The sequence below is a fragment of the Pongo pygmaeus genome, chromosome 9 (assembly GCF_028885625.2).
Source record: "Pongo pygmaeus isolate AG05252 chromosome 9, NHGRI_mPonPyg2-v2.0_pri, whole genome shotgun sequence".
In the NCBI taxonomy this organism is placed as follows: domain Eukaryota; kingdom Metazoa; phylum Chordata; class Mammalia; order Primates; family Hominidae; genus Pongo; species Pongo pygmaeus.
In genome coordinates, this window is record NC_072382.2 from 71,784,372 (window position 1) to 71,792,982 (window position 8,611).

Sequence of the window (8,611 nt, forward strand, 5' to 3'; positions counted from 1 at the left end):
GGCCTGTATGTTCCCTCTGTAGCTTCACTAAACAAGTCTTGGGTGCAGGACTTGGGTGGATAAACCATGAGGGAGACTCTATACTGTAGGCTGTCTCTTAGGAGGAGGGAACCACAGATACTTGATGTGTACTGATGACAGGTTCTGCTAGCATATAGATCTGTGAGCATTCAACTGTGCTTCATTGTTCAGAGGCAGTGAAGTGGCTTCCTAAGTCATGCAGTTAATCAATGTGCATAGGCCAGGGCTAAGGGGAGGAAACACAATGGAGGAAATGGGTGATTTTTCTAAAGAAATGAAAGTGTACCCATGCTCTGTAAAGTGGAGATTCAGGTGTTGGGCCCCACCCTCAAATAATGAGGTCAGGTGCCTCATTTTACAAGGTTAAACTCTGTTATGTCTCTCCCCACAATCTCAGTCCTCTTCTACCTTCCTGTCCATTCCTTTACCTCAATTCGAATCCTCCAGCCTACTTCCATATGCCTAAGAACATAGCCATATTGACAATTTAATGAATAGTGGATTTCTTTCTCTCTCTTCTGTGAATAGCTAATCCCTTACTGTCTCCCACTATGATAGGTTGTTTATATATTCTTACTATCTCCTCTCCCCTTCCCTCTGTCCTAAGATTTTTAACTTTTAAACATAGCCCAGGCCAGGCATGGTGGCTCACGCCTGTATTCCCAGCACTTTGGGAGACTGACGAAGGTGCATCACCTGAGGCCAGTAGTTTAAGACCAGTCTGGCCAATATGGTAAAATCCCATCTCCACTAAAAATACAAAAATTAGCCAGGTGTGATGGTGGGTGTCTGTAATCCCAGTTACTCTGGAGGCTAAGGCAAAAGAATCACTTGAACCAGGGAGGCGGAGCTTGCAGTGAGCCCAGATCGCCACCACTGCACTCCAGCCTGGGCGACAGAGTGACACTCTTTCTCAAAAAAAAAAAAAAAAAGTAGGCCAAAGACTTCTGTGCCAATGTTCATAGCAGCAATAACCAAAAGGTGGAAATAACCCAAATGTCCATCAACAGATGAATAGATAAACAGAAAGTGGTTTATATATACAGTGGAATATTATTCATTCTTAAAAATCTGGTGCCTGCTACAACATGGATGAAACTTGAAAACATTATGCTAAATAAAATAAGCCAGATGACAAAAGGACAAATAATATATGATTCCACTCATATAAGGTATCTAGAATAGGCAAATTCATAAAGAAAGAAAGTAGAATACAGGTTACCAGGGGCTGGGGAAGGGGAGGATGGAGAGTTATTGTTTATGGGTGCAGAGGTTCAGTTTGGGATGATAAAAAAGTTCTGGAAATGGATAGTGGTTATGGTTGTACAACAATATGAATCTGCTTAATGTTACTGAATTGTACACTTAATGTTTAAAATGTTAAATTTTATTTTATGTATGTTTATCACAATAAAAATTGCCAAAAATAATGTAAAACTCTCATTATCAATTTTATCTTAAGAATATGTTGAAATGATTATATTTTAGATGTTAGGTTTAAAATATATTATTAAGTTTTTTTTTTTTTCTTTTTTCAAAATGTGTTGCCAGGTGCTGTGGCTCACGCCTGTAATCCCAGCACTGTGGGAAGCTGAGGTAGGAGGATCATTTGAGCCCAGGAGTTCAAGAGTAGCTTGAAGAGGATGATATTTAGTTCAAAGTAATAAAGCTTTAATAGTAGGACTACCAAGGTTGTAACAGGGCCATTATTTATAGTGGCAATTTTTATAGCCTTCAAATCCCATCCTGAAGGATACCAGCTGTATGTACATCTGGTCACCTAGCCTAAGGCTGAGCAAACAGAAGGCGGGAGATCAGGCTTCCTGGCACTGTGCACACTTAGGTAAGTCAACTTTCTCTTCTCCATTTTTCTACCTATAACCTTATTGTAGGTTTCATTTCTCAGACAGCAGTAGAGAAATAGAAAAAAATCCTTCAATTATACTTTATGTAATTGATTCATACAATTCAATTATAATTATGTAAGTATAATTATACTTTCAATTATCCTTCTATGACTGTCAAGTAATAATTTAGCAATACCTTACTGATTGGAATAATAAACTTGTGATCATGTGGCTGAGAAAAAACCATATGACCTTGTGATGGTTAATATCATGTGTCCACTGGCTGGACCACAGTACCCAGATACTTAGTCACACATGTTTTCTGGATTTTCCTGTAAGGGTGGTTTTTTCCAGATGAGATTAATGTTTTAATCAGAGATTGTCCTCTTTAATGGGGGTGGGCCTCATCCAATTAGTTGGAGGCCTTAGTAGACCAGATTGACCGCCCCTGGGCAACAAGAATTATCCCAACAGACATGGCCTGAGGACTTAATTGCCATGTTGGCTCCACGTTGGCTCTGCAGTCTACTGACTTACCCTGCAGATACTGGATTCACTAGTCTCCATTGTGTGAACTGATTCCTCAACACAAATATCTCTATTTCTCTATCTCTACATATTATCTATCTATCTATGTGTCTATCTATCTATATATCTCCTTTTGATTCTGCTTCTCTGGAGAACTCTGACAAATACAAACCTAAAAGTTATAAAAAGGGGAAAAATTGTCCCTGTGAGCAGCTAACCTGTGAAGACAGAACTGAAAATTGAAAGAAACCCTGTAAAAAAGACAACATGCAAAACACAAATTAAATTAACTGGGCCAGCCCAATCTAAGGTCAGCATCACAAACTATACAAGTCCAAATTCATTTATTTATTTATTTATTTATTTATTTATTTATTTATTTATTGAGACACAGTTTCACTCTTGTTGCCCAGGCTGGAGTGCAGTGGCGCGATCTCAGCTCACTACAACCTCCACCTCCCGGGTTCAAGCGATTCTCCTGCCTCAGCTTCCGGAGTAGCTGGGATTACAGTTGCCTGCCAGCAGGCCTGGCTAATTTTTTGTATTTCTAGTAAATACGGGGTTTTACCACGTTGGCCAGGCTGGTCTGGAACACCTGACCTCAGGTGATCCACCTACCTCAGCCTCCCAAAGTGCTAGGATTACAGGTGTGAGCCACCGTGCCCAGCCCCAAGCTTAAATTCTTTTAATAACAGTTTGTTCAGACCATGTGATTACAGATCAAAGATAAACTAATCTAACCATAACTCTGCATGAACTCACATGTTCTAAAGACAAAATCCCTGCACAATCTATGTGAAAACCATCCTATGACTAACCCTAGATCCCCCACACTCCGTAAATACGCTTCCCTAACTCTATCCTTTTGAAATACTTTCTTCCATTGAATTGTTCTTCTTAACTGCAGCAAGTTAATAATCTAACATTGTTTGACTGCAGGTATGGCCCTAGTGTTCTTTAGCTACTGGGTTTTAGCAAAATTTATAAACATGAGAATTCTGTGGGGTGTTTTTTTGTTTTTTTTTTTTTGAGACAGAGTCTCGCTGTCGCCCACGCTGGAGTGCAGTGGCAGATCTTGCAGTGATGCAAGCTCCGCCTCCCAGGTTCACGCCATTTTCCTGCCTCAGCCTCCCGAGTAACTGGGACTACAGGCGCCCGCCGCCACGCCCGGCTAATTTTTTGTATTTTTTAGTAGAGAAGGGGTTTCACCGTGTTAGCCAGGATGGTCTCTATCTCCTGACCTCGTGATCCGCCCGCCTTGGCCTCCCAAAGTGCTGGGATTACAGGCGTGAGCCACCAAGCCAGGCCAAACATGAGAATTCTTAAGCATGAGGTAGAGAGTTATATAAGAAATGCCTGAAATATTTATTTGGGGGTCCTAAAAGCAGTGCCTGAGACAGGGACTTGGGTGAAGGTAGTGTAATTAAGACATGTTTCTAGAAAATAGGAGTGAGGGAACAGAGACAGTAAGACAAGGCAGAAGAAAATTCAACACAGAGTTATTACCAAGGTTGCTGCTGTGGACAATGAGCACTCAACTCTGCTAGGACTCTGTTCAGAATGACTTGGGGAATTTCTATCCAAAGGCTGGACTAGGGCATTTGCAGTCAGCTGTCTTCCTCATTTGACCCAAGGTTGCCCCTGGGCTTTGCCTACTTCTGTGGCTTTGAAGAAAGCACAAAAGCAGAAAAACATGGAGAAATGGCACCAATTTAAAGTGGGAGAAATACTCAGAATGAATTAAAATGTCTGTCACAGCCCCCAGTAAAGTCAGAAGTGGGCCAAGGCGGTATGACATTAGACACAGAGCATCTGTTCCACCTGGTTGTGGGGAGTGGAGGGTGGTAAAGGTTTGAGAAATCTTGGATTCATGTATCTCTATTGCATTTAATATTACCATATACTGAGGGCTTACTGTTCATCCTCCAATAAAATAATACCTTACTTACATAATCCTCAAAACAAGCATCTGGGGCCGGGCGCAGTGGCTCACGCCTATAATCCCAGCACTTTGGGAGGCCCAGGCAGGCAGATCATGAGGTCAAGAGATTGAGACCATCCTGGCTAACACGGTGAAACCCCGTCTCTACTAAAAATACAAAAATTAGCCAGGAGTGGTGACGTGCAGCTGTAGTCCCAGCTACTCAGGAGGCTGAGGCAGGAAAATCACTTGAACCCAGGAGGCAGAGGTTGCAGTGAGCAGAGATCGTTCCACTGCACTCCAGCCTGGCGACAGAGCGAGACTCTGTCTCAAAAAATATATATACAAAAAAATTAAATTAAAAAAAAACAAGCATCTGTGTTGATGGCCACTGTTCAGACTAGGAAACTGAGGCACAACTGGGAGTTATATAATTTTATGAGTCACTCAATACTTCAGACTTGAACCCAGGTCTCTCTGACTTCCCAGTCTACTCTTTGTGAATGAAGATTGTAGCCTGGCCAGGCAGGCATGGACCAGCATGGACTGGCATGGACCGGCCCAGCCAAGTGATGACTGATACTGGGAAAAGACTTCCCCGACAGGAGGTGACTTTGCACAAATCACATTCTTCTGTGTACTTCTGTTTTTTCCAGATGAAACACGGGCAACAGTGTAACACTTGCCCTTTGGAGATCAAGGAGGGTTCAGTCACAGGCACAGAATCATTTGCTTTCAATGTTTCTGCATCTCTTCTGCAAGGAAAAACAGCATTAGAAGTGTAAGCCAATCTGTCCCAGTTCCCACAGGTTCTACCCACAAGAGTGATGTGAGATTTTCTTTTCCTTTTTTTTTTAAAGCCACTTTATTGAAGTCTGATTGACATACAAAAAGTTATAGATTTTTAATGTATACAAGTTGATATATTGAACATAAGTGATACACCCTTAACACAATCACCGTTAACTAGTGTGATAAACTTATCCATCACCTCCAAAAGTTTCCTCTCACCTCCTTTATTGTTGTTGTTGCTGCTATTGTGTTTCGTTCTGTGGTAAGAGCACTTAATGTAAGAGCTAATCTCTTAACACATTTTTAAGTGTACAATACAGTAGTGTTAATCACAGGCCCTATGTTGGGTTGCTTTTAAAGAGATGCCTTCCCTCTTGCTCCATACTACGTTCCCAAGGAGCAGGCCCAGAGAGAACCTGGGGGCAGGGGTAAAACACAAGAATAGCCTGCCCTGGGTCCTATATTGAGGGAAGGACAGAGCCCTGGAATGGAATTTGGAGCTCTGAGCTACATCTCATGTTCTGCCATTAGGAGGATGACCTTACTTAATTCATATAGTCTCTTGGGATTAACTATAAAACATGGTGATTGGATTAGAAAATCTCTAAATCCTGCCCCCATTCTAAATATTACATTCCCTGGACACCTTTAAGAAGTCACAGGCAATTCCAAAGGGCCTGCAAAGGCTGACACTCTCTGCGGTGCCCTTGGAAACTATTCTCTGACCCACAAGAGAGAAAGCCAGCCCCCTTCCCTGTGGCCACCTCTTTGCCCAAACATGGCATTTCTTCACTTGATCTCCTACCTCTTGTTCCTGCCCATTATGACTCTCTTCAAAAATCAAACCTGTTCCCAAATATTGTGGATTTTCCACCCCAAGAGATATTCACAGGCTTCCTATAAGGAAACATAGTCCAATAAAAAGAACAGATAGTTACCTTACTCATCAACTCAATTCACTCTTTGTGAGGCTGGCTTTCATCTGTTTACTAGGGATGATAATGCTGTCTACGCCGAGTGCTTTTGTGAAAATTATGTGCAATGATCCACAGACAATGCCTAGGATAGTATTAATACATAATATAAACTCAACAAATACTCATTATTATTACCATGGAAACAGGATAGGTAATATCTGCCTCACAGGAAAATGGAGGGGATAAGAATGTGCATTGGTATGTGTGACAAGCAAGTCACAGATTTTCTTAAAGCACTCACTTGGTCACATCTGCCTAGAAGCTTGAAGCTTAAGAACTGGGTTCTCGTTCTCTCTCTCTCTCTCTCTCTCTCTCGCTGTCTCTGTTCTCTCTCTCTCTCTCACAGTCTCTCTTCTCTCTCTCTCTTGCTGTCTCTGTTCTTACTTTCTTTCTCTCTCTCTCTCTCTCTCTCACACACACACACACAGTAGTACCAAGACTAAGATTGAAGGACAGTAAAAAGAAAGGTAGCATGGTGGGCAGGGGACGTGGGATTCAAACAGGTTTGAAGTGAGCCTAAAATGACTGATCTATGCACTGAAGAAGGAATGCCAACAGAAAGGCCAGTTTCCAACGTTGTCTCAGGAAAATATGATTGAAGTTTAAAAGGTGGTGAATTAAAAGGGAGGGGTTATGGCCACTGCTTATTTCTTGTTCACAAGGATCAGCATCCTGGGAGTGTGTTTGCCTTCCTGTTCTCATTAATCTGGAAGGGTTTCCTGGGTGTTTTGGGAGCTGAATCAACTCATAGAGGTGGTCCTAGACAGCTCCCTCCGTGAGAGGCTTCCAGAATTGGGAGTCTCAGGCAAGTGGTCACTGTAGTGAGAGTATCTTTCCCAGTGAAACAGGGTCTCCAGGGACTAAGGACCATAAAAACATTGCCCTTTTCCCAGCCATGTTTATGTTGGCCTGGTCAGTGGAGGGTACCAGTTTAGGTGGCCGATTCCCCTGGAGAGCCACAGTCTGAGGTTGCCCAATAAATAGGACAGCTCCCATCCCCCCGTAATTTCATCTAGCCCCCATCTCTGAGCAGCACATCATCTATCCCAGACTAGATTGATAAGAAATAAGAGAAGAACGTAAATGTGCTTGTGTCTGGGGATAGATATTTCCTTAGGCATTTTATTATTGTAAGAAAAGATTTACACTCAATATATATTTATGACCAGAGATTACCAGCATCACATATTTGGGATTCTTTCCGACTATAATCATCACCAATTCTCCCAGCTGGTGCTAAAGTTATTGCCCAGTGTCCGTTTCTTAATATCATTTAATGTTAAACCTTCAAGAATGATTGACAATGTTTGACAATGTTTCAGGACCTAAAATATAAAAGAAACAAAAAAAAATAGTGGATATTATAATGAGTATCAGATATAAAACCAAATGTATTGAGAGCCCTCAGTGCGCCCATGGAGGAATAAACAAGGTACAGCAGCCACGGAGAAGAGAGAAACCAGCTTTGTTGTGGAGATGAAGGACAGCTTCATGAACAGGTGACATTTAAACAGGGGCCAGACTGAGGTTTGGGGGAAGTAAGTGAGATTAAAGCAGAGGGAGTATATGGAGACATCAAATAGTGAGGTGACTTCTGACAACGCAAGAAGATTTTATTGCCAGAGCACAGGCCATGTGTTCCCCTGAGTTCTCCTAAGACAAAAGCCTAAGAGCAGCTACTCTACTGGGGACTGGACCCAGTGAGCAAAAGTCAGGGACAGGGAGTTTGGAGCAGGGAAAAGGGAGAGCCCAAACAAACATGCATTGTAGAGTTGTCCACATAATAGGAGACTGTTGCCAGTTCTTGCAGTACTTGCCCATAATCTTCTTCCTGGGGGAAATAAATGAAAAGTAATTATTCCTCCTGTATTCAGTTAGTTAAGAATTGCTCTACAGAGCATTAGCTCCCAAAATTGGCAGACTGCCTATGCTTGAGTATTCAGTGGGTTCCCATGGGCCCCTATGACGGAGCATCAAAGGAGAAACCCCAGGGTCCAGATGAATCTGTGACAGGCTGCGCCTGCCCATAACTGGTAGCCATAGCAGTGGCTGAAATAGGAATTGAAGTTGCAGGGATTTTAAAAGATTTACAATTGTCTCAGGAGCCAAGGCTGAATAGATGAATTAAAAATCTTAAAGGAGACTCCTCCCACATTGAGGAAGACAGAATAGACATATTTTCCTATTTATTTGCTAAGAACATGTTTCTATTTATTTGCTAAGAACAACTAAAAACCTTGGGCATTGTGTATAAAACAAACACAAAATTCCAAGTGTAGATAAGAGGCAGACCATCTAAGGAGCTTGGGATATGAGGAATGACATCATGGAATAGAGGAATGACATAGTTGTCATCCTTAATGATTGGATTTTCTTCTTACCTCATATATCTGACTTGGAGCTGAAGAAACTGACAACACAGAAATGCTAATGTGCACAGATAGTAAAAGCCCTCTCAAAAGCCTGCTCCCGCTAGCCAATGAAAGGGGAATCCTAGCAAGGCAGAAGATTTCAAAAAACCACTT